This window comes from Antechinus flavipes, chromosome 1 (genome assembly GCF_016432865.1).
Source record: "Antechinus flavipes isolate AdamAnt ecotype Samford, QLD, Australia chromosome 1, AdamAnt_v2, whole genome shotgun sequence".
NCBI lineage: Eukaryota > Metazoa > Chordata > Mammalia > Dasyuromorphia > Dasyuridae > Antechinus > Antechinus flavipes.
In genome coordinates this window covers 353,623,140-353,644,946 of record NC_067398.1, presented here as the reverse complement: position 1 = coordinate 353,644,946, position 21,807 = coordinate 353,623,140, and positions in this window count along the sequence as shown.

Below are 21,807 nucleotides of genomic sequence, written 5' to 3'. Positions count from 1 at the left end.
GAACTGAAAGGAATAGTATGCAGAAAATCACATAATAGACAGTACCAGAACTTATCCTGGGCAAGATAGTCTTCAACTTTACTATTATGTGTTTCTCTTTGCCAATTGTAGGTTAGATATTCAAGGCAACTATGGTTTCTAGCATCCTTTCTGTCATGGAGAAAAGGGGACTAGTGAAATATTTCACATTAAGGTATAGCAACTAAAGATATATAGATATAGATATAGATATTGCTGAGGCAGTTGGGGTTAAGTGACTTGCACACAGCTAGGAAGTACAACTAAAGATATTAAGGTGATGGGGGGCAGAAAATCTGGAGAAAACACAGTTTTAAATTTTTATCAAGATTGTCTGAATTTTCACTAAAAATATCCTGAGGAAAAAACAAGAAAGTTCTTTGTTTAAGCTTTTATTTTCTCCCAGAGCAGTAACATCTTCTAATCTCTATAAATAATAACAGTTAATATTATGTATGGTTTTAGATTTACAAACATATTATATTGTGTCACCAAATATATCATACATCATATATCTCACATATAACATGCTTATATTCTATTGTGTCGTGTTATATTGTATTAATATGATATATTATATGTTATACTTTATACTGTTATATTATATTCTATAGTTATATTTATCATATCATATTTGCTTATATTGTTATATTCCCCTCCTGGTTCTGGTCTTAACTTTCTGAAGTTTGTTGCATAATTCAATTACCATTTTTAAAAAAATTTCACAGGATTGTGAAGTAAAAGCAAGGACTCAGCTAAGCCATACCCCAAGCCCTTTTAAATACTTTTAAATAATGACTTTAAATAAATTCTAGAGCATCAAAACTCACAAAAAGATGAAGTGAAACAATTTTCCAACCCAAGATAACTTAGAAGACCAGATGCAATGGTCTGTTGCGCCAGAGTTAGTGGAGTGCAAGCTAGGGAGACCAGACCAGGTCCCAGAAAACCAGGAGAAGTCCTTGGAACTTCTGAATCAGTGGCAGCAGTGATGGTTTCCACACCTCCCAACCTCCTGAACCAAAAGATGACTTAGAAGGTCACCAAGAAGGATTTTTTGCTCTAGTGTGAGAATGGATCAGAGTCCAGTACAGGCTGCACCAGCACAGTTTCTGCCCCAGCAAACAAGAGCAGGCCTTGGGAACTATCAAATCAACATGTTCCAGAGATCTTAGTCTAGAGGATTTGGGTCATAGGCTCAAGGCAAGGAGGAGCACCAGTACACTAGAACTTGTAAAAAAAAAAAAAGAATGAAAAAATGGGAGACAATGTGAGCTACCTCACTAGGAAAAGAAAACAACTGAATTGAAAAATAGATCTAGAGGAGATAATTTTAAAATTATTGAATTATCTGAAAGCCATGATTTAAAAAAACAAGAGCCTAGACATCATATTTCAAGCAAGTGTCAAGGAAACCTTTTGAAATGCTAGAACCAGAGAAGAAAATAAAAATTGAAAGAATTCACTAATTCCCTCCTGAAAAAGAAACCAAAATTAAACCTCTCTGGAATATTATAGCCAAAGTTCAGAATTCCCAGGTCAAGCAGTCAAAAAGAAACAATTCAAGTATTCTGAAGCCTCTAGATAGCCCAAGATTTAGCAGCATCTACATTAAAGGGTCAGAGGACTTGGAATATGGTATTCCAGAGCAAAAGAACTAAGATTACAACCAAGAATCACCTACCCAACAAAATTGAGTATAATCCTTTCCTTCAGGAGAAAAAATGAATATTGAATGAAATAGAGGTCTTTCAAGAGTTCTTGATGAAAAGACCAGAACTGAATCGAAAATGTGACTCTTTAAATACAAAACTCAAGAGAAACATAAAAAGGTAAACAGGAAAGGAAAATCATGACAGACTTAATAAGGTCTTTACATTCCTATATGAGAAGATAATACTTGTAACTCAGAAGAACTTTCTCGTTATTATGGTAGTTAGAAGGAGTATATATAGACAGAGGCACAAATGTAAGTTAAATATGAAAGAATAATATCCAAAAAAATAAAATTAGAGGGTGGGAGAGGAATGACTCAGAGAAAGGGAAATGGAAAGATAAAATGGTGCAAATTAACTGCCATAAAAGAGACAAGAAAAAAACTTGTGCAGTGGAAGGAAAGAAGCAGAAGGTAAGCGTGAATTAGTGAACCTTACTCTCATGAGAACAGGTTCAAAGAAGGAATAACCTACATACTCAAAGAAATCTGTCCTACCCTATATGAAAGTAGGAAGGGCAGAGGATATGAGAAGGGAAAGAATGATGGAAAGGAGAACAAATTAAGGGAAGAGGTAATCAGAAGCAAAACAATTTTAAGGAGCGATAAGGTAAGAGAAGAGAATAGATTAAAGAGAAGGAAATACAATTAGCAATAGTAATTGTGAAAAGAATTTTGAAGCAAGTTTCTTTTATAAAGGCCTCATTTCTCAGACATATAGGGAACTGAGTAAAATTTATAAAAATAAGTGCTATTCCCCAATTGATAAATGATCAAAAGATATGGACAATTTTCAGATGAAGTTTAAGTAATCAAAGCAACTTCTAGCCATATTTTAAAATGTTCTAGTTCACTATTGATTATAGAAATGAAAATTAAACAATTTTGAGGTACTACCTCATACTTATTAGATTAGCTAATAAACCAGAAAAGGAAAATGACAAACATTAAAAAGAATGTGGGAAAAATGAGACATTAATGCATTGTTGGTAGAATTGTGGACTGAGTCAATCATTCTGTAGAGCAATTTGGAATTAAGCCCAAAGAGCTATAAAACCATGCATAACTTTGACCTAGCAATACTATCACTAGGTTTATATCCAAAAAGAGATAAGAAACAAAAAGGAAAACTACCTATCTGTACAAAAATATTTATAGCCACTCTTTTCTGATGATAAAAAAGTGGAAATTGAGAAGATAGTCATCAATTGGAGAATGGCTGAACAAATTATGGTATGTGATTGTGATGGAATACCATTATGCTATACAAAATGAGGAGTAGGATACTCTCAGGAAAACCTGGTGAGACTGATGAGCTGATGTGAAGTGAAATGTACCAAATACAAAACTAAGATGATCAGCTGTTAATTACTTGGCTATTTTCTGTAATACAATGATTTAAGACAACTCTGAAAGATTTATGATGAAAAATGCTACCCATACACAAAGAACTATTAACATAGTTAATACATATGTAATCATACTTTTTAAACTTTATTTTTATTGAGGGTTTTTGGGGGGATTGAAGGGGTCTATATTTTCTTTCATATGGTGACTTTTTTGGAAATGTTTTGCCTGACTTCACGTTTCTTTTCAATGACCTGAGAATGGGGGAGTAGGGACAAAGAGAGATAATCTGGAACTCAAAGATTTTTTTTTAATATTAAAAATTGTTTTACATGTAACTGAGGAAAAATAAAATAATAAAAATATTTTCTATACTCTGGGGGTCCCCTTACTCTGAAATATACCTCCATCATATTATTTATTCTCCTCTGCCTTGTTAAGTACATCCAGAGGCCTCCATTTTGGGCAGAGGTTCTGGCCAGCCAACTTTCATTTTCTTCTTGGTTCTGCTTATGACTTTTTGGACTTTGGCAACCTATCCCTGTATGGGTACTTCCCCCCCATCCTTCATTACTCTACTTTTTTGTGTTGTCTTTCTCAATTAGTATGTATACAACTTGGGGCAGAGATAGTCTATTTGTTTGTACTTCTGTCCCTAGAATTTGGTCCTGACCTGTGGTAAGTGCTTAATAAATGCTTCTCACTTTGCCTTACCTTTCCTATATACATGTCTCTCTGTCTCTCTATGTGTCTCTCTGTCTCTTTCTGTGTACATATAGACACACATACATACACACAAATATGCACATTTTAGTTCACCTTTACAACAACCTTGTGAAATATGTGCTATTATTATCTTCATTTTAGAGATGAGGAAACTCAAGGGAGCTGCTCGCAGTCATACATGTAGTGTGTGAGGTAGAATTTGAGCCCAGTATTTCCTGACCCAAAATCTAGCTATCTAAACACTCTCTGGTTATTGGTGAGAATGAGAAGAAAGAAACTCCTGTCCCTTCTCATTGCTACTTTCTGGTTTAGGGACAGTAATGACACTTCATAATTACTCTGAGTCTGAGTTCCTTGAAAGGGATCTTTGGAATACATCACTAATTTTATGAGGGAAATATAATGGAAAGCAACTCTAATTATTGGCTAAAAACATGCCTTGGGGTTAGTCAGAGACAAAGTATAGTGACCCTGTGGTATTTTTCATATTTTCATGCTCTCTTTCATGTAGAAATACTTTGGGGCATTTGAAAACATTGTCCCATTTAGCACTGCCCAGGTCACAGCTGGAAATAAGTCCTCTCCATCTGTCTCACTCAGTTATTTATGATCTATGTCTCATTAGTGCACAATCTTTGTGGATGTCCCTGACTTAATTGCTAAGATACTACAAGTGCAAAATGATGCTTGTCAACTCTTGTCAATGTTTCCTCATGTAGACATTACCTAAGCAGTTCACAAAAACATTATTTTTCTCAAATGTTAGACTATTCCAGATACTTGAAAACAATGTCAATTATCTTCCCTGCTTGACTTGAGGACAGGGTTGGCACTAGTTCGACTGTGCATCTGCACCAACAGCTTAGCATATGGCCTTTGTAGGTGGCAGGTATAAGGCATATATTGTTCAATCATTTTAGTCTTGTCTGACTCTTCATGAACCCTTGGACTACACTATCCATGGAGTTTTCTTGGGAAAGATACTGGAATAGTTTGTCATTTCCTTATCCAGTGGATTAAGGCAAACAGTAGCGAATGATTTGCCCAAGAACACACAGGTAGTAAATTTTTGAGTCTGGATTTGAACTCAGATCTTCTTGACCCCAGACCCAGCACTCTATCCACAGAGTCATCTAGTTGCTTCATGGAATAAATGCTTAATAAATCTTGGCTAGGTTGAATTGAATCAAATCAAAAGATACAATTTTCTTTTTTTATTAATATTTTATTTTATAATAACTTTATATTGACAGAATCCATGCCAGGGTAATTTTTTTACAACATTATCCCTTGCACTCACTTCTGTTCCGATTTTTTCCCTCTCTCCCTCCACTCCCTCCCCAAGATGGCAAGCAGTCCTATATATGTTAGATATGTTGCAGTATATCCTAGATACAATATATGTGTACAGAACCGAACAGTTCTCTTGTTGCACAGGGAGAATTGGATTCAGAAGGTAAAAATAACCCGGGAAGAAAAACAAAAATGCAAATAGTTCACATTTGTTTCCCAGTGTTCTTTCTTTGGGTGTAGCTGCTTCTGTCCATCATTGATCAATTGAAACTGAGTTAGGTCTCTTTATTGAAGAGATCCACTTACATCAGAATACATCCTCATACAATATCGTTGTTGAAGTGTATAATGATCTCCTGGTCCTGCTCATTTCACTTAGCATCAGTTCATGTAAGTCTCTCCAAGCCTCTCTGTATTCATCCTGCTGGTCATTTCTTACAGAACAATAATATTCCATAACATTCATATATCACAATTTACCCAGCCATTCTCCAATTGATGGGCATCCATTCATTTTCCAGTTTCTAGCCACTACAAATAGGGCTGCCACAAACATTTTGGCACATACAGGTTCCTTTCCCTTCTTTAGTATTTCTTTGGGATATAAGCCCAATAGAAACATTGCTGGATCAAAGGGTATGCACAATTTGATAATTTTTTGGGCATAATTCCAGATTGCTCTCCAGAATGGTTGGATTTGTTCACAGTTCCACCAACAATGCATCAGTGTCCCAGTTTTCCCGCATCCCCTCCAACATTCATCATTATTTTTTCCTGTCATCTTAGCCAATCTGACAGGTGTGTAGTGGTATCTCAGAGTTGCCTTAATTTGCATTTCTCTGATCAATAATGATTTGGAACACTCTTTCATATGAGTGGTAATAGTTTCAATTTCATCATCTGAAAATTGTCTGTTCATATCCTTTGACCATTTATCAAATGGAAAATGATACAATTTTCTAAAAGATTATCTTATACCTTAACTCTATGGGCCTCTTAGGCAAAGAACTATTTTAGTTTAAATTAACTTGTTGTAACATTCCACACATTACCTTCCAAGTACAATAGCTTTTTCTGGCGTCAAGTGTGAATTCTTCTTATTTCCTTTTTGCAGTTTTCCCTCATCCTGTCTTGACTAAGTGAAGGGAAAAAATTATATAAAACTGATTACCTGTTTTTTTTTCCTATCTGACCACACTCAATTTCCTTTAATTTCAATTTCATGTTTCAATCCATCTTATATGTAATATGCCACTTCATTCCTCTCCTTGTTCCCATCTGTAAAATGGAAATTCCTATTTTATCCTCCTGGATAAGCTCTACCAGTATACTTGCTTCCATCTCATTTCTTCTCCTACCAAGTGGACAGATTCTTAACTCTATACCTACCTATTCCATTGGTCTGTATTTATTGAGCAACGATGGAGAACTCACATGCTGTAGTATTGACGTCATTAGCAGAGGGTCCTGCCCCACCTCCTAGTCCCAATAAAATGTGGGAGCTTAAAAATGTTGTTTCTTGGTCTGTAATATAGATTATAACTTCAAATAGTCCATTGTATTTATTTGTGCTTGTTTGGTCTATGCCACATTTCAAATTGGATTCCAGTAGGCATTTCAAACTTAACATATACAAAAATAAGAATCCAATGTATTTCTCCACTAAACCCATTTTTCCCCAACTTTCCTTTTTACATTAAAGGGACATTTTAGTCATTTAACTTCTGAACTTGACTATCATCACTGACTCCTCACTCTTCTGCATTCCACATGTCCACTCAATTACCAAGTTATATGATTCTATGTCTATATTGTTTCTTGAATCTGTTCCCTTATCTCCACTTAAAGGGCTGCCTTGTATAGGTTTCCATCACTTCTCTACTGGATTATTATAACAGATTCTTTGCCTCAAGTCCCTCTTCTTCTCAAACCATCCTCCAACCAGTTGCTAGTGATATTATAAGTGCAGGTCTTATCATGTTACATTTTGCTCAACAAATTTGGTGGGTTCTCTGTCACCTCTGGGACAGGAATTCATAGTCTTTGATTGGTCTCGTTAGCTGTCCAATGAAGTCTATAAATAAGATACCTTCTCAGAACAATATTTTTAAGTTAATAAAATAAAATGCATAGCATTAAAAAAAAGTAGCAATTACATTAGAATAAATTTGTAATTGTTTTTTCTACTTATGTTGATAAGTCCCCTGAAGTATATTCACAAATTCTGTGGACCCCAAGTTAAGAATCTCTCTTCCAGGAGCAAATACTAATCCTATTTGACAAAGCTTTCCAACCTCTAGCTCCTTTATTTCTGATATTTTTATGCATCACTACTTTTCACATTTCCTCTGGTTCAGTCAAACTGGTCTTATTCTATTCCTAACACATATGATTTCATCTGTCATCCCCATGTCTTGGCACTTGCTGTTCCTACTTCTGAAATGTATTCCCTTTTCATTTTCATCTCTTACAATCCCTAATTGCCTTCAAATTTTACTCAACCACACCTTTCAGTTAGATTGTTTCCAAAAATTACCTCATATTTTTGTATGTATTTTGTATATATTTATGCATGTACAGATTGTCTCCCATAATAGAAAGCAAGCTGCTTGAGGATAGGGACCGTTTCATTTTCATCTTTGCATTTCACAATGTATAATAGTGTCAGGTTCATTGTAGATGCCTAATTAAAGCCTGATGTTTGATTATTATTAAAAAATTTCGGGTCAATTTGTATGATAACGCCTTGCTAAGAAGAAGGCTATAGAGATCATAAAAACACTGGGATACTGAAAGGGAGTAAATGATGCAAATGTATGGAAGTTTATTGTGATGAAAAGGAATGTTAACCTAATTTACTAGTTTGCTTGTGAGCAGTCATAATAATAATAGCTAGCATTTATATAGCACTATAAGGTTTACAAAATACTTTATATATTTTAATTCATCCTTACAATAACCTTGAGAGGCAGATACTATTATTATTCCCATTTTACAGATGAGGAAATTAATACAGTGGTTAAATGATTTTCCCAGCATCACTCAGCTATCATGTATCTGAGATAGAATTTGAATCTAAGTTTTTCTGGTCTCCGATTCCAGCTTTCTTGCCATTGTGCTACCTAACTGACAATAAAAATAGCTCCTGTATATGAAGCCTTCAAACTCTTCAAATACTTCAAACATAAGTATATATGCATATAAGTTCATAAGCCATAGCCGTAAGACTCCCAAATTATTTTCCTCAGAGCATTCCAGGGAGAAGGGTAGTAGTACAAGTACTGTCATGTCAAGTTTATGTATTAGGAAATTATTAAAAGAAGCTTAGTGACTTGATCAAAATCACATAACGTGTCAGGGCAAGGAAATAAAGTTAAATCTTTTGATTTTAGACTATGGTTTTTCCAAATATCCAGTAATTTTCCAATTAGAATTCAGAATAACTGATTCTTGGTGCTGAGACCATTACAAGTCTTAGTCTTCTCACTTCAAATGGAAAAAGTGAGACATCATAAAGTGCCAAAATATCTTCCTTTTTTAAAAAATGACCCAAGAGGGGAAATATATATATACATACACAGTAACTCTACATCTTAAATTAGAACTTAGCAGCTCCTTAGTTCTTGAATACTAAGAAGGGTTCTTATTTATGAAATTAGCAAAAATATGAGTATCAAAGTCTTAGTACTGAGAATTTGCAACTAAGATTTGTTTGTAGAGCTGGCAGAATCTAAATTATTGTCCTACAAGCTCAGTAATATTTACAGCACTATCCATAGCCTAGAACTTAAAAGAAATGGCCTTCAGGATGTATTCTGTACAAACACTATATTGATGCAAAGTTATAGGTGAGAAGCAAAGTGCAAATGAGGTAGGAAATTCAGTTATCCCACTGGCCTCCTACACAGATGAAAAAACTGCATTTTGCTCCCTCTACAGGTCACTTAAGAAATGTGTGTGCTTGTGTGCATAGAGAGATGCTAGACAGTCTTCAAGGGATTCTGAGTAATGGCCGTGTTAAGGCATAAATTTTATAGCTTCTGCTACCCAGACTACCCAGGGTAGGCAAAGCTTATAAATTGGAATTTCTTAATGTCGTGGTTGAATTCTCAGCTGTCATATTTCATTAGTTATTTTTCACAAGATGATTTTTTTGTTTAATTTTTTAAGTATTAAAAAAAAAGGAAGTAATGAGCAGACCACTTCAGTTAGGAAACATATTTGGCAAAGATGCCAAGTCAAAAAAATAATAGGAAATGATTCCTAAAGAGCTGATGCAGGACTTCTTGGGTAGGGCCAAAGAAAACCCCGTAGAGCATCTCTGTGAGTGATAAATGAGCAGTTTAAGCGTAAATGAGGTGGCTCTGACCACCTTACAATGTAAGATCCTTCCATGCAAAAGCATAGCACATTAATAGAAATGAAATCACATCACTTCCATAAAAATCATGTTCTCAGCAGATAATAAGGCTTCATGGTTGCCCTGCCATAACCTCAGGTTTTAGACTGATCCAAAGCAACAAGTTAATCATATTCTTCTACTTCACCCACAAAATTTGCCCTTCTCCTCTGTAATTTCTGATTTTATTTGATTGGACTATTATCCTCCTTGTTGTATAAATTCAGGCTCATCTTTTACTTTTTCCCTTTCATTCATATACCCAGAAGCCTTGTTATTTTTATCTCCAAAATTTCCCTTATAATTTCCTCCTTCTTTCCATTACCATGAACTTCACTCCAATTCAATTAAAAAACCCAATGCTTATTAAGTATCTGCCATGGGGTTAGGGTCCCATACTAGACATTGTGATGCAAAGACATGTATGTGTATGTAGGTATGTGTGTGTGTGCATTTATATACATATATGTATGTATACACATACAATATATCTACAGTATATACCTATTTATACATACATATATATATTGGGGGGGCGGTCTGTCTGTTCAAGAAGATGAGGCTAAAAAGGTTCTTTCTGGTAAAAGAAAGTTTTGATTATAAACTTTTTTTCTGCAAAATTTGTATTTTTTAAGTAAAGTTTAGCTATTAAATTACATTTTGTTAAGTTTTAGTTTCTTTAGATTAATGAATAAACATAAGATCATTTATAAATGAATATTCAACCCATGTTGGTTAAAATATAAAAGACAAAATTCTCTGGGAATACATACTAAAAAAATATTCTACCTATACCCATGGTTAAAAAAATAGAATGGTTGAAAGACAGACAAGAGAATAATTATAAGGGAAAGCCAAAGCATTTGGACTTTGAACAAGTGGGAATTTGATTGAATTCTCTCCTCTAGCATTATTCAGGAAGATGTCAATTAGAGGTTAACTACTTTCCAGAGGATCATAGGGGTAATTAGATGGCACAGTGGAAAGAGTATGGGGCCTAGAGTTAGGAAGACTCATATTCGTGATTTCAATTCCAACCTCATGCACTGACTGTGTGACTCTGGGAAAATCACTTACGTCAGTTCTTCATCTATAAAATGAACTGGAGAAAAAAAATGGCATGAGGAGAGTGAGGCTGGATTTCAACTCAGGTCCTTCTGAATCCAGGTCTGGTGTTCTATCCATTGTACCACATAGCTACTGCAAAACTATCTGATATTAAATTAGAAAATAAAAACATAGATTTATCCAATAAGTAAAAATCAGAAATAATAAATCCAATAACTTAAGAATGCAGAAAACTTAGAGAAGAACTTCCTATCTGAGAAGGCAAATTAAAAAGTACTTTGAGGGAAAAGTAGCTTTAGATGAACATCTTATATATACTATGCTATGTTCCAATAAAAATATAAAATATCACATCATAAAAGAGAAAGTAGGAAAAGAAATGAAGGTATCTCACAAATAATGTTAGAAGAAAAATTCTTAGTCAAATAGAGGATGAAGAAGATTTTTTAAATTTTTTTTTGCATAAAATTGCAAAGACAAGATCAATGGAACTAGTATAAGAAGAGAAACTGGAGATTGGGGGAAAACAATTTGCATTATATATTACATCTAACAATATATCTAACAATATATGCAAAATATATAAGGAATTGATGCAAATATTTAGTTCGAGTTATTTCCTAATGAAAAAGTGGTTAAAATATATCAGAAACATCAGAATTTCTCTATAGTACCAACAAAACTTAACAGAAAAAAAAAGAAATTGACAAAATCCATATAAAATATATCAAGAATCTCAAAAGAATTTCAAACTAAAAAGTAAATGAAAGGTTCTTCCAAAATGCTAAGAGTATGAGAAATACTCCCCAAAACAACTCCGACCTAAATCAAGGAAGGCAAAAATAACAAAGTAAACTATATACCAGTTTCTCTAATGAATGTAAAAATTTTATATAAAATATTAATGATAATATTAAAACAATATATCACAAAGATCATATACTAAAACTAGTTTCAATTTATACCAGAAATGCAGAGTTGATTGAATAGTAGGGAAATCATAAACATAATTGACCATATTATAACTTTAAAATCATTATTTTATTATATCAATAGATGCAGAAAAAGCTTTTGAGAAAATACATTTATTCCTATTAAAAACACTAGAAACCATAGAAAAAAATGAAACTTTTCTCAAAATGATAAATAGTGTTTATTTAAAACCAAGAGCAAACATCTGTAATGGGGATAAAGTAGAAGCATTTCCAACAAGCATAAGGGGTAAAGTAAGGTTGTGAATTATCACCATTATTCTTCAGTACTGTACCAAAAATACTAACTTTAGCAATAGGACAAGAAAAAGGAAATTGAAGGAATAAACATAGGCAATGAGAAATCTAAACTATCATTTTCTGGAGCTGATAAAATTATATACTCAAATCTAGAATGTAGATTAAAAATTTAACTGAAACAATTAACAGCTTTAGCTAAGTTGTACAATATAAAATAAACCCACACAAATATCAGGATTCCTCTCTAGTATCAACAAAACTCAATAGAAAAAAAGAAAATTAGAAAAATACATTTAAATACTTATTATACAGTATAAAACTCTTGGGATCCTACCTGCCAAGACATACACAAGCACTATATAAAATTAATTACAAAACGCTTTTCACACAAATAAAGTCAGATTTTTAAAATTGGAGAAATATTAATTGCTCATGAGTAAACTGAACCAATAAATTGAAAATGACTATGCTATTTAAGTTTATCTACTTAGTATTATACCAATCACACTAACAAAAATTTGCTTTATAGAAATAGAAAAAAAAAACAACAAAATTTACCTGGGGAAACAAAAAGTCAAGAATATCAAAGGAATCGGTTTTTTAAAAATGTAAACAAAAGGATCCTAGCAGTTCAGATTTCAAACTATGTTATAAAACAGTAATTATCAAGGCAATCTAGGACTGGATAAGAAACAGAGTGATTGATCAATTAGGTACACAATATATAGAAATAAATAAGCACAGTTGTCCTATATTTAATAAAAGATCCCAACTATTGGGGCAAAAATTAAGTATTGACAAAAAGCAGTTCAACAATGATTTCAGAGGCTGATGATTTTGCATGCTCTGTCTTCAATTTAATTCATTCTCAAGTAATCATTTTTATGGTGTCTTGGCCCTGTTCAAAAGAACAAGGCAGGACCAACATCTCATCTTCTATAGTAAAATAAACTCAAATTTAAGTTTACAATTTGGACATAAAGGATTAACATGTAAAAATATACATGTCAGATCTATGGATAAGGGAAGATTTAATAATAGAGATAATAGAGAAGTCTATAGGATATAAAATTAAAAGTTTTCCTCTAAACAAAACCAATGCAGTCAAAATTAGAACGAAAGTAAGAAACTGGGGAGGGGGGAGAATTTTGAAGCAAGTTTCTCTGATAAAGTTCTCATCTCTCAAATATTTAGGGAACTGAGTTAAATTTATACTTTTTATAACAAAAAATTTTTCAAAATACATACAAAGATAGTTTTCAATATTCACCCTTCCAATACTTTATGTTCCAATTTTTCCCTCTCTCTTCTTAACTCCTCTCTCCCCTAGACAGCAAGTAAATAAACATAGGTTAATTATTATACAATTATTATAAATATATGCCCACATTTATCATGCTGCACCAAAAAAAAATCAAATCAAAAAGAAAAATTATACCTAAAAATGAGCCATTTTGATGAATTGATGAATGGTCATAGAATCTGAACAGATAATTTCCAGAGGAATAAAGTCAAACCTATAAATAGTCATGTGAAAAAATACTCTCTACCACTAATAATTTAAAAAAAAACACAAATTAAAACAATTCACACATCAGATTGCCTAAGATAACAAAAAAGAATGGAGGGGATGTGGGAAAATAGGTATATGAATGAACTATCAGTGGAGCAACCAATGCAGCCATTCTAGAGAGTAATATGAACTGCAGTCAAAGGATTATAAAACTATGCATGCCCTTTGACACAGAAAAAAACTGGTAGTATATTTATACCCCTTGAAGATCAAAGAAAAAGGAAAAGGATATATAAGTACAAAAATATGTATAGTAGCTCTTTTTCTGATGGTAAGGAATTGAAAATGGAGATGTTCATAAGTTGATGAATGAATAAACAAGTATATGATTACAATGAAATATACTTGTTATGCTATAAGAAATGGCCAAGGGGTTAGTTTTGGAAAAACTATCTGATCTGATCTGATACAAAGTGAAGAAAACCAGGGAACCAATCTCTATAATATGAGTAATGTTGTAAAGATAATCAACTGTGAAAGATTTAGTATCTCTGATCAATGATTTAAAGTGCTATCAATTTTCAGAAGAAAAACTGATGGATTCAAAGTGTATATTGAAGCATTTTTTCATATATTTTTATTATTTTCTTTTTTCAGACAATGGTTAACAAGGAAATAAGTTTTGTATAAATTTAGATGTATGAATATTTTATTTCTTGCTTTCTCAATGAGTTGAAAAAAGGGTTGGAGGGAGAAAAGAGAACTTGGATTTGAAAATAAAATTATTTTTTAAATAAAACAAAACAAAACAAAATTCTGAGGTTTCTCCTCACATCCAGCAAAAAGACCCAAAAAGAGGAAATAGTAACTGTGAGTCTCTGAAGAAAAATAAATACACTAATATATCATTAGTGGACCTGTGAATTAATCAAGTATTCTGGAAGTAAATTTGGATTATGCTTTTTAAAAGATAACTAAAATTCCATATCTTTATAAAGAGGATATTAAAGAAATGAATGATCAGGAAAAAAGAGGATTGATCAGTTATATGGTGAGATTTGGGGAGAACAGATGGATGGCTCTTGAATTTGTTCTACAAGATACTAATATCTATGAAAGATTTAAATCCTTTGAGGAAAACCTTTAGAATATAGGGTAGATAGATCTTTTGTGGAGGATACATAAAAGGATATTAAAAAGAATCACACAAGACGAAAAGGTATGAATGAATTGACATCTGTTTCAACTAGATTGGAACCTATATCAATGAGATCACACATTCATGATCAAATTAAGTATTATTTTAACTAATAAGAGTCAAAGTGCAGCTGTCACATAAGCTCTGTGGTCACATAAAGTGTGGTCAATAAAGCATGGAGAGGACAAATAGTCCCTTCTCTTAAGAACCTTTCTCACCTCTGATATTTATTATTTCAGTGACTTCAAGTAGATCATTTAACCTCACTTGACCTCCATTTCTTCATCTGTAAAATGATAGTTCTACCATTCTCTGGTCCAGAAGAAGATATAACATGCATCATTTTATCCACCACTGGCAAAAGAAAAATAGATGCAAATCCATATAAATTTGTAAACAAGCATATGGATTTAAGAAAATCCATATATCTTAAACAGGGACTTGATAAGAATTCATAAATCATCATCATTAAAACTACTAATATTTAGGTTTATATCTACTTAAATATTAGTAAATAAGTATTTTCAGATAAGACTTGGCATTTGGGTGATATTAATGTTTTACAAAGTTTCTCCTACTAATGTATATGTGATGAACAAATTTTGACTGTGGGTTTATCTCAACTTAGTGGCTTATCTCAACATTAATGAAGATGACCATCTAATAATCAAAAAGCCTTGTAGGTAAAGAGTGGAGTCACATATTACCTGAAGTCATAAAATGCCACATTGGTTGAGTGGTTGAAATTGATTAAACATGAATTCTTACTTTTCAAACACATCAAATATTTATCAATTAATAAGATCAACATTAACTAGCCAATATCAATATTAACCACAGTTGGACACTAATCATACAGGATTATCTTGAGTATAAAATTTTAGAGCAATGTTTCTATTATTCCATCTTTTAAAAATATTGACATAGCTCACAAGATGAATGTGAACCAAAATAGCAACTTGCAGCTCATTCCAAGTTGGGTGATTCTGCTCTTTGACTATATTGTCTTTCATTGTCACTTTCAGCAGTCTGTTTGCTTTGAGACCCTGGCATTTCACAGCAGAAGTGTGATTTTTCATGAGGATTCAGAAGAAAATTTAATTTTTATTAATCATTGACTGATGTGTTCTGACATGGCTATATTTCTGTCCAGAAGTGATAATGGTATTAACGTCATTAGCAACAGAATTGCTCTCCTTCCCCACTGTGAATCATAGCTTGGAAGCTGCTATTTCTTTCACACATTTTTCTCTTATCAACACATTGGATCTTCAGAAATACATGAAACACGTCCTATCCATTTGGAGAAGTCATTTTCACTGTAGACAGAAAAAGTACACAATCTTCTAACTTTTGACAAAGCTATCATTCAGGCTTTTGTTTTCTTTTATTTCTCTTTAAGGAGAGATCAATGTTTCAGAGAAACAATAACAACAAAAATACAATCATGTTACCAACCACAGTATATCTTGGTGATTTGCTGACATCTCCTCCTGCTAAAGTAGAGACACGTGTCTATTTGCCTGGCCCAGACACAGGTTTATTACTCTTCGGAAGGCAGTTTCTTTCCCCTTTTCCCCCTACAACTTTCTTTTGGTCTGGATTATGACTTAATTGATATAAAAACACTCCAGGGGAGGAAATTCCTCTGCCAATACTGATTGGTTACTAGTATGTATTTGATCATCCAGCTGGAACACTAAGAGATTAAGTAGTTTGTTCAGAATAAAATAGATAATAACTATCAATGGAAGAACTTGAACCCAGAACTTTTTGACTTCAAGGTTGGTTTTCTATATGTTATACCATGTTACTCCCAAAATTTACATAGTTATAAATGTGTGTATATGTATGTATATACATAACTGTTGTGTGAATGTGTAGATTATATATAAGTTCATATATGTATGTGTACATGTGTCCAGATATAGTATTATGTATATGCAATATATTTTAAAATTGCTTCAAATGCACACACTAAACAGCAACACAAATCAGTCAGAATGAGCTACTATAGAAGAGATGTAATTATTTTGTACCACAGATAGCAATTTTTTCTGATCTCATTATTTTGAATACTAACCCCCTTTTTAGAACCTCTGATATACTTGCATGGCATTCCCATTGAAATCTACAAACTTATAAAACAAAAAACAAAACAGTCAAATCTATTCAATTTAAAACCTACTATGAGCACATACCACAGTCATATGGATTTTTATAGATTTTATTTTTTTAGTTATAAATTACAGAACAATTATTAATCATACTAGCAGTTATTTTTTATATTAGCTGCCTTGCTAAAAAGTAGTATGTTTGTCAACAAAGTACTTCATCCTTTTCATTAGCCTCCTAGAATTTCACTTTTATTTTTTTTACGTTTTTAGGTCTTAATTATTGCTTTCTTTCCCTATCAGCCCCACTTCAAAGAAAACCAACATTTGACACAGAGATGTATGTGAAACCATAAAGTACTTACCTCCACATATTAGTTCTTTCTTTGGAGGCAAACAGCATTTCCCTTTCTAGTTGCTTTGAATGATTATATTATTCAGAATAGCTTAGTCATTCACAGTTCATCTTTAAATAATTTTGCTGTTACAGCATACAACATTCTCTTGATTCTTCTGGTTTCACTCTGTATTATTTCATGAAAAGTTTCTCCATATTTTTACTAAAAGTAGCATAATAGTGTTCTATGGCAATCATATACCACAACTTATTCAACTATTCACCAATTGATGGGTATTCCTTTACTTTACAATTCTTTGCCACAAAGAAAGCTATTAGAAATATTTTTAAACATTTAGGCTCTTTTGATGCTGAGTGAAATAAGCAGAACCAGAAAAACATTGTATATAGTAGCAGCAACATAGTGTGATGATCAACTATAATTAAGTTATCTGGAAAATGCCATCCACATCCAGAGAAAAATCTATGGAGTCTGAATGCAGACTGAAGTATATACTATTTTCACTTATTTTTTCTTTCTTGTGATTTTTCCTGATTGCTCCAATTTTTCTTTCATAACATGACTAATATGGTAATATGTTTACCATGATGGAGAAAAGAACACAAACAATTTTCCTTTTTCATCACCTGGGAAAACAAATCTAATAGTAGTATTCTCAGTCAAAAGGTATACAAAATTTTATAATTATTTTGGCATTATTTCAAATTGCTCTTCAAATTGGTTGAATCAGTTTACAATTCCACTGTGCATTAGTGTCCCAATTTTTCCATATGCCCTCCAAACATTTGTCATTTTTTCCTTCTATTTACTTCTATTTCATCAATCTGATAGATAAGAGATGGTACTTCTGAAATGTTTTAATTACATTTCATTAATTTAAAATTTAGAGAATTTTTCATATGAGTATATATAACTTAGATTTTTTCTTTCAAAAACTGACCGTTCATATCCATTGAGCATTTATTAATTGGGGAATGACTCATATACTTATAAATTTGACTTATTTATCTGCATATTTGAGGTATAAGGCAATTTAAAAATAAATTAACTATGAAAAAATCCCCAGTCACTTTTATTATATTGGTTTGACCCAACCATTAACAATTAATATTTCATCAATCATTTAAATCTAACTTTATGTGAAAAGTATTCTAAAATCATGTTCATATAGTTCCTCCAATGGAAATTCTGAGGAGAGGATGAGACAGCAAGGTGAAATAATGGAATATAACTGCTGGTTCTAGCTTCTGAACATTGTGTTTGTGCTTCAAAGGGGTATGACACTTGTTTCTTGCAAGAAACTTATAAAGTCTTTCTCGATTCATTCCAAGAATTTGGGTTGGAAGTTTTTGTTTCTAATAATTCCTATTAAAAACACTGAAAAGCATTTGTATAAGTGACTTTTTCCTTAAAATGGTAATAAGAGGCTACCTAAAACCTACCTAAAATTATCTGTAATGGGGATAAACTAGAAACTTCTCAATAAGATCTGGAGTAAAATAAGAATGCTCATTATTACCACTATTATGAAATATTGTATGTGAGGAAGGAAGGAAGGAAGGAAGGAAGGAAGGAAGGAAGGAAGGAAGGAAGGAAGGAAGGAAGGGAGAAAGGGAGGAAAGGAGTAAAGAAGGGAGGAAGGAAGGGAGGAAGGGAAGGAGAGAGAGGAAAGAAGGAAGGAAGGGGGAGAGAAAGGAAGGAAGAAAAAGAGGAAGGGAGGGAGAGAAGGAAGGAAGGAAGGAAGGAAGGAAGGAAGGAAGGAAGGAAGGAAGGAAGGAAGGAAGAAAAGAAGCAAGGAAGAAGGAAGGAAAGAAGGAAAAAAGAAAGGAAGGAAAGAATGGAGGGAGGAGGGGAGGGAAGAAAGAATTTATTAAGTATCTGCCAAGGGCTAGGCATTTTAAAAGTATTTATCTCATGTGATTCTTCACAAGTACTCTGGAAGGTAGATGTGCTTATTATTTCCAGTTTATATCTGAAGAAACTGAATTAGACAGAAATTAAGTAATTTGTCTATAGTCATACCACTAATAATTTCTAAGGGGATTTGAACTCAGACCTTCCTGACGCCAGGCCTAGCCTTCTATCTACTGTGCTAGCTAGTTGCCTATCCAAGTTAAAAGCTAAAATATCCTTATTAAATATCTTTTCCTAAGAAAACAAGTGCCTAATTTCATTCCAACATTAAACTAACAGTGTGATGGCCTGAGGATGTACCTAACATCCAACTCTTGCTTTTATTTTATGTAATTCATTTCAAAATTTAATAAATGCCTAGTGTATGAAAAGCAGGTGCTTGTGGGAATATTTAAAGACAAAAATAAAATCCTTAAGACCTGTAAAATACTTGCATACTCCTAGAAATGGAGGGAGGTAGTGGAGGGGAGGGAAAGGAAGGAGGCAGAGGAAAATGGTTTACACACATGTACCTGGGTGTGTATGTACATAGATAAATGTAAGCAGGAAGAAGATCCAGAAAATTTGAGGAGGGAGAGAACATGTCTGATGTGAAGTCATCAAGGAAGGCTTCTCAAGGGAGTTAGCCCCTGATCTTCTGAACTTCAAGGAAGAAAAAGACTCTCAGGATGGAATTGAAAAAGTGAATTTCTAGGGGGGGGAAGGGGAGGGGAGAAACACACTTTGGTAAATATAAATAAGGCAAAAAAAAAAAAAAAAGCACTGCCCATTTCAGGAAAAGAAAAGTAGAATATTTTGGATGTTAGGATCAAAGGACAAACGAGTCAGGCCAGTGCAAACAGAGTTGAAGTTGAGAGGCCTGGAAGTAATTTCTGTGACCACAGACTGCCTCCTGAGTGGGACCCTAGTCATATTGAGATAGCTTCCTAAAGGGAGATAGCTTCCTCTCTGGTTGGTTGTGCATGTGATCTCACAGACCCTACTTAAGCTCCCTGTAGGAAGAGGTCTGTCTCTTTTTTGTAGAGTAACTGAGAGGATGGGTAGCTGAGAGGTAGAAGGTAGATGTGAACAGGTGAGTCTCTCACAGACCTGGTGTCCACGTGGGCATCAACAAAGGATCAGAGCAATATGTGAGCAAATAAAATAAAAGACTAAGTTTGCACGTGGCTGTTCTTGAGCACGCTACCAGTTTTAAACAACAGTTTGTGAAACTGTCACCAGAAACCTCTGAAGACTTCAGAACGAGATAAGCTGAGTTAAAGTTGGCTTATACACTGCAAAAGTCAGTGGCCAGAGGATTCTCGAAGCCCTGGGAATTAGAAGAGACTGGCAATGTAAAGAAATAAAGAGTAGAACTAGGGCGTTCACAAATGAAGTGATTGCCCAGAGTTAAGCATGTTTCCTTTACATTTGGCTATAATGCGGCAGGTATGGATGAAATAAGAGAATTAAATCAAGCAGAAAAAGTAGGTCAAAACCCCACTGTGGAGAACTTTAATTATTCATCTAATGTCCAGACAACTAAAGTGATTCTGAATAGAGTTTGGAGTAGGGAGGCATTGTAAATTTGGAGAAGAATATGTCTTAATTTAAAGTAACCTCTAAAATTTTAGCATTTTAGGAAATGGAACATTTTCTTCAATCATGAATGTAGACAACAAAACATTATTCTGAGAAGTCCATAAGATATCATCAGACTCCTAAAGGGGTACATGAAAAAAAAGTTAAGAATGCTTGGTCAAAGAATGTTATATTTTATCTTACAAGTAATATAACTTGAGTAGTACTTGAGCAGGAAAAAAATGCATTCCAAATCATATTCTTTTAAGCAACTTTAAATGAGCACATTTCTGCATTTAAAAAGGGAAAACTAGTTAGAAAGGCTAGGAAAAGTGAGACTGTCAGAATCAATAAAGATGAAAAAATCAGTGAAACAAAGAAACATATATAAAATTATTCAGAACAAAGTCAAAACAATTGAAAATAAAAGTGTGTTATGTAAAATAAAACAATAATAGCTATCATTTACACAAAGTTTGCAAAATGCTTTTCATCAGTGAGGTAGGACCTCTTACTATTCCCATTTTACAGATGAATCTGATCAAAAAGAACCTATTTAACTCAGAATCATGTAAGAAGTATTTGAGGCTTAGATGGTGCAGTGTAAAAGCACTGGTCCTGAAGTCAGCAGGATCTGAGTTCAAATTTAGCCAGAGATGGCCAATACTTACTGTGTGACCCTGGGCAAGTCACTTAACCCCAATTGTCTCACACACACACACACACACCCCAAAAATAAAATAAAATAAAATAAAATAACAAGTAACTGAGGCAGTATTTGAACTAAGGTCTTTTTGACTCTGCCATTAGCTTCTCCAGGAACTATAATAGCAACAAACTTCATTCAATGAAATGGTTATTTAACATGTCTTCTTGAGCTATGCTCTCCTGTTGGCCTCAGGAGGTTTAATTTCTCCCCACCACTTCCCAAAATCACCAGCGACAAATTTTCCAGCAAATGACTTTTGTTGTGTAATTTCTAAAGCAGCCAAGCTGAAGCCCAGATAAAAAAATAAATTGTGGAAAATGGTGCTGCCTGAAGCAGCTTTTCACATAATTCATTCAGCTTGCAATGGAACAACCTCAAATAAAAGGCTGCTTTTTAAATTAGAAATCAGCCTGAAAAACTATATGCTATGGGATTTTAACAAACTTCAGCAATAACCTCTATTTTTAAAATAATAGGTGTTTTACAAGTATTATTTAATAACATTTGATCAGTTGATGAGACTCGAACAAAATCTGAGGGGGGTGTGTGTGTGTGCTTTTAAGCTTGTACTCATCTGTTTGTGAATATAATATCTTATTTGCAAAGCTGTTCTTCAGGGCTAATTAAAATGGATGGAAGAGAG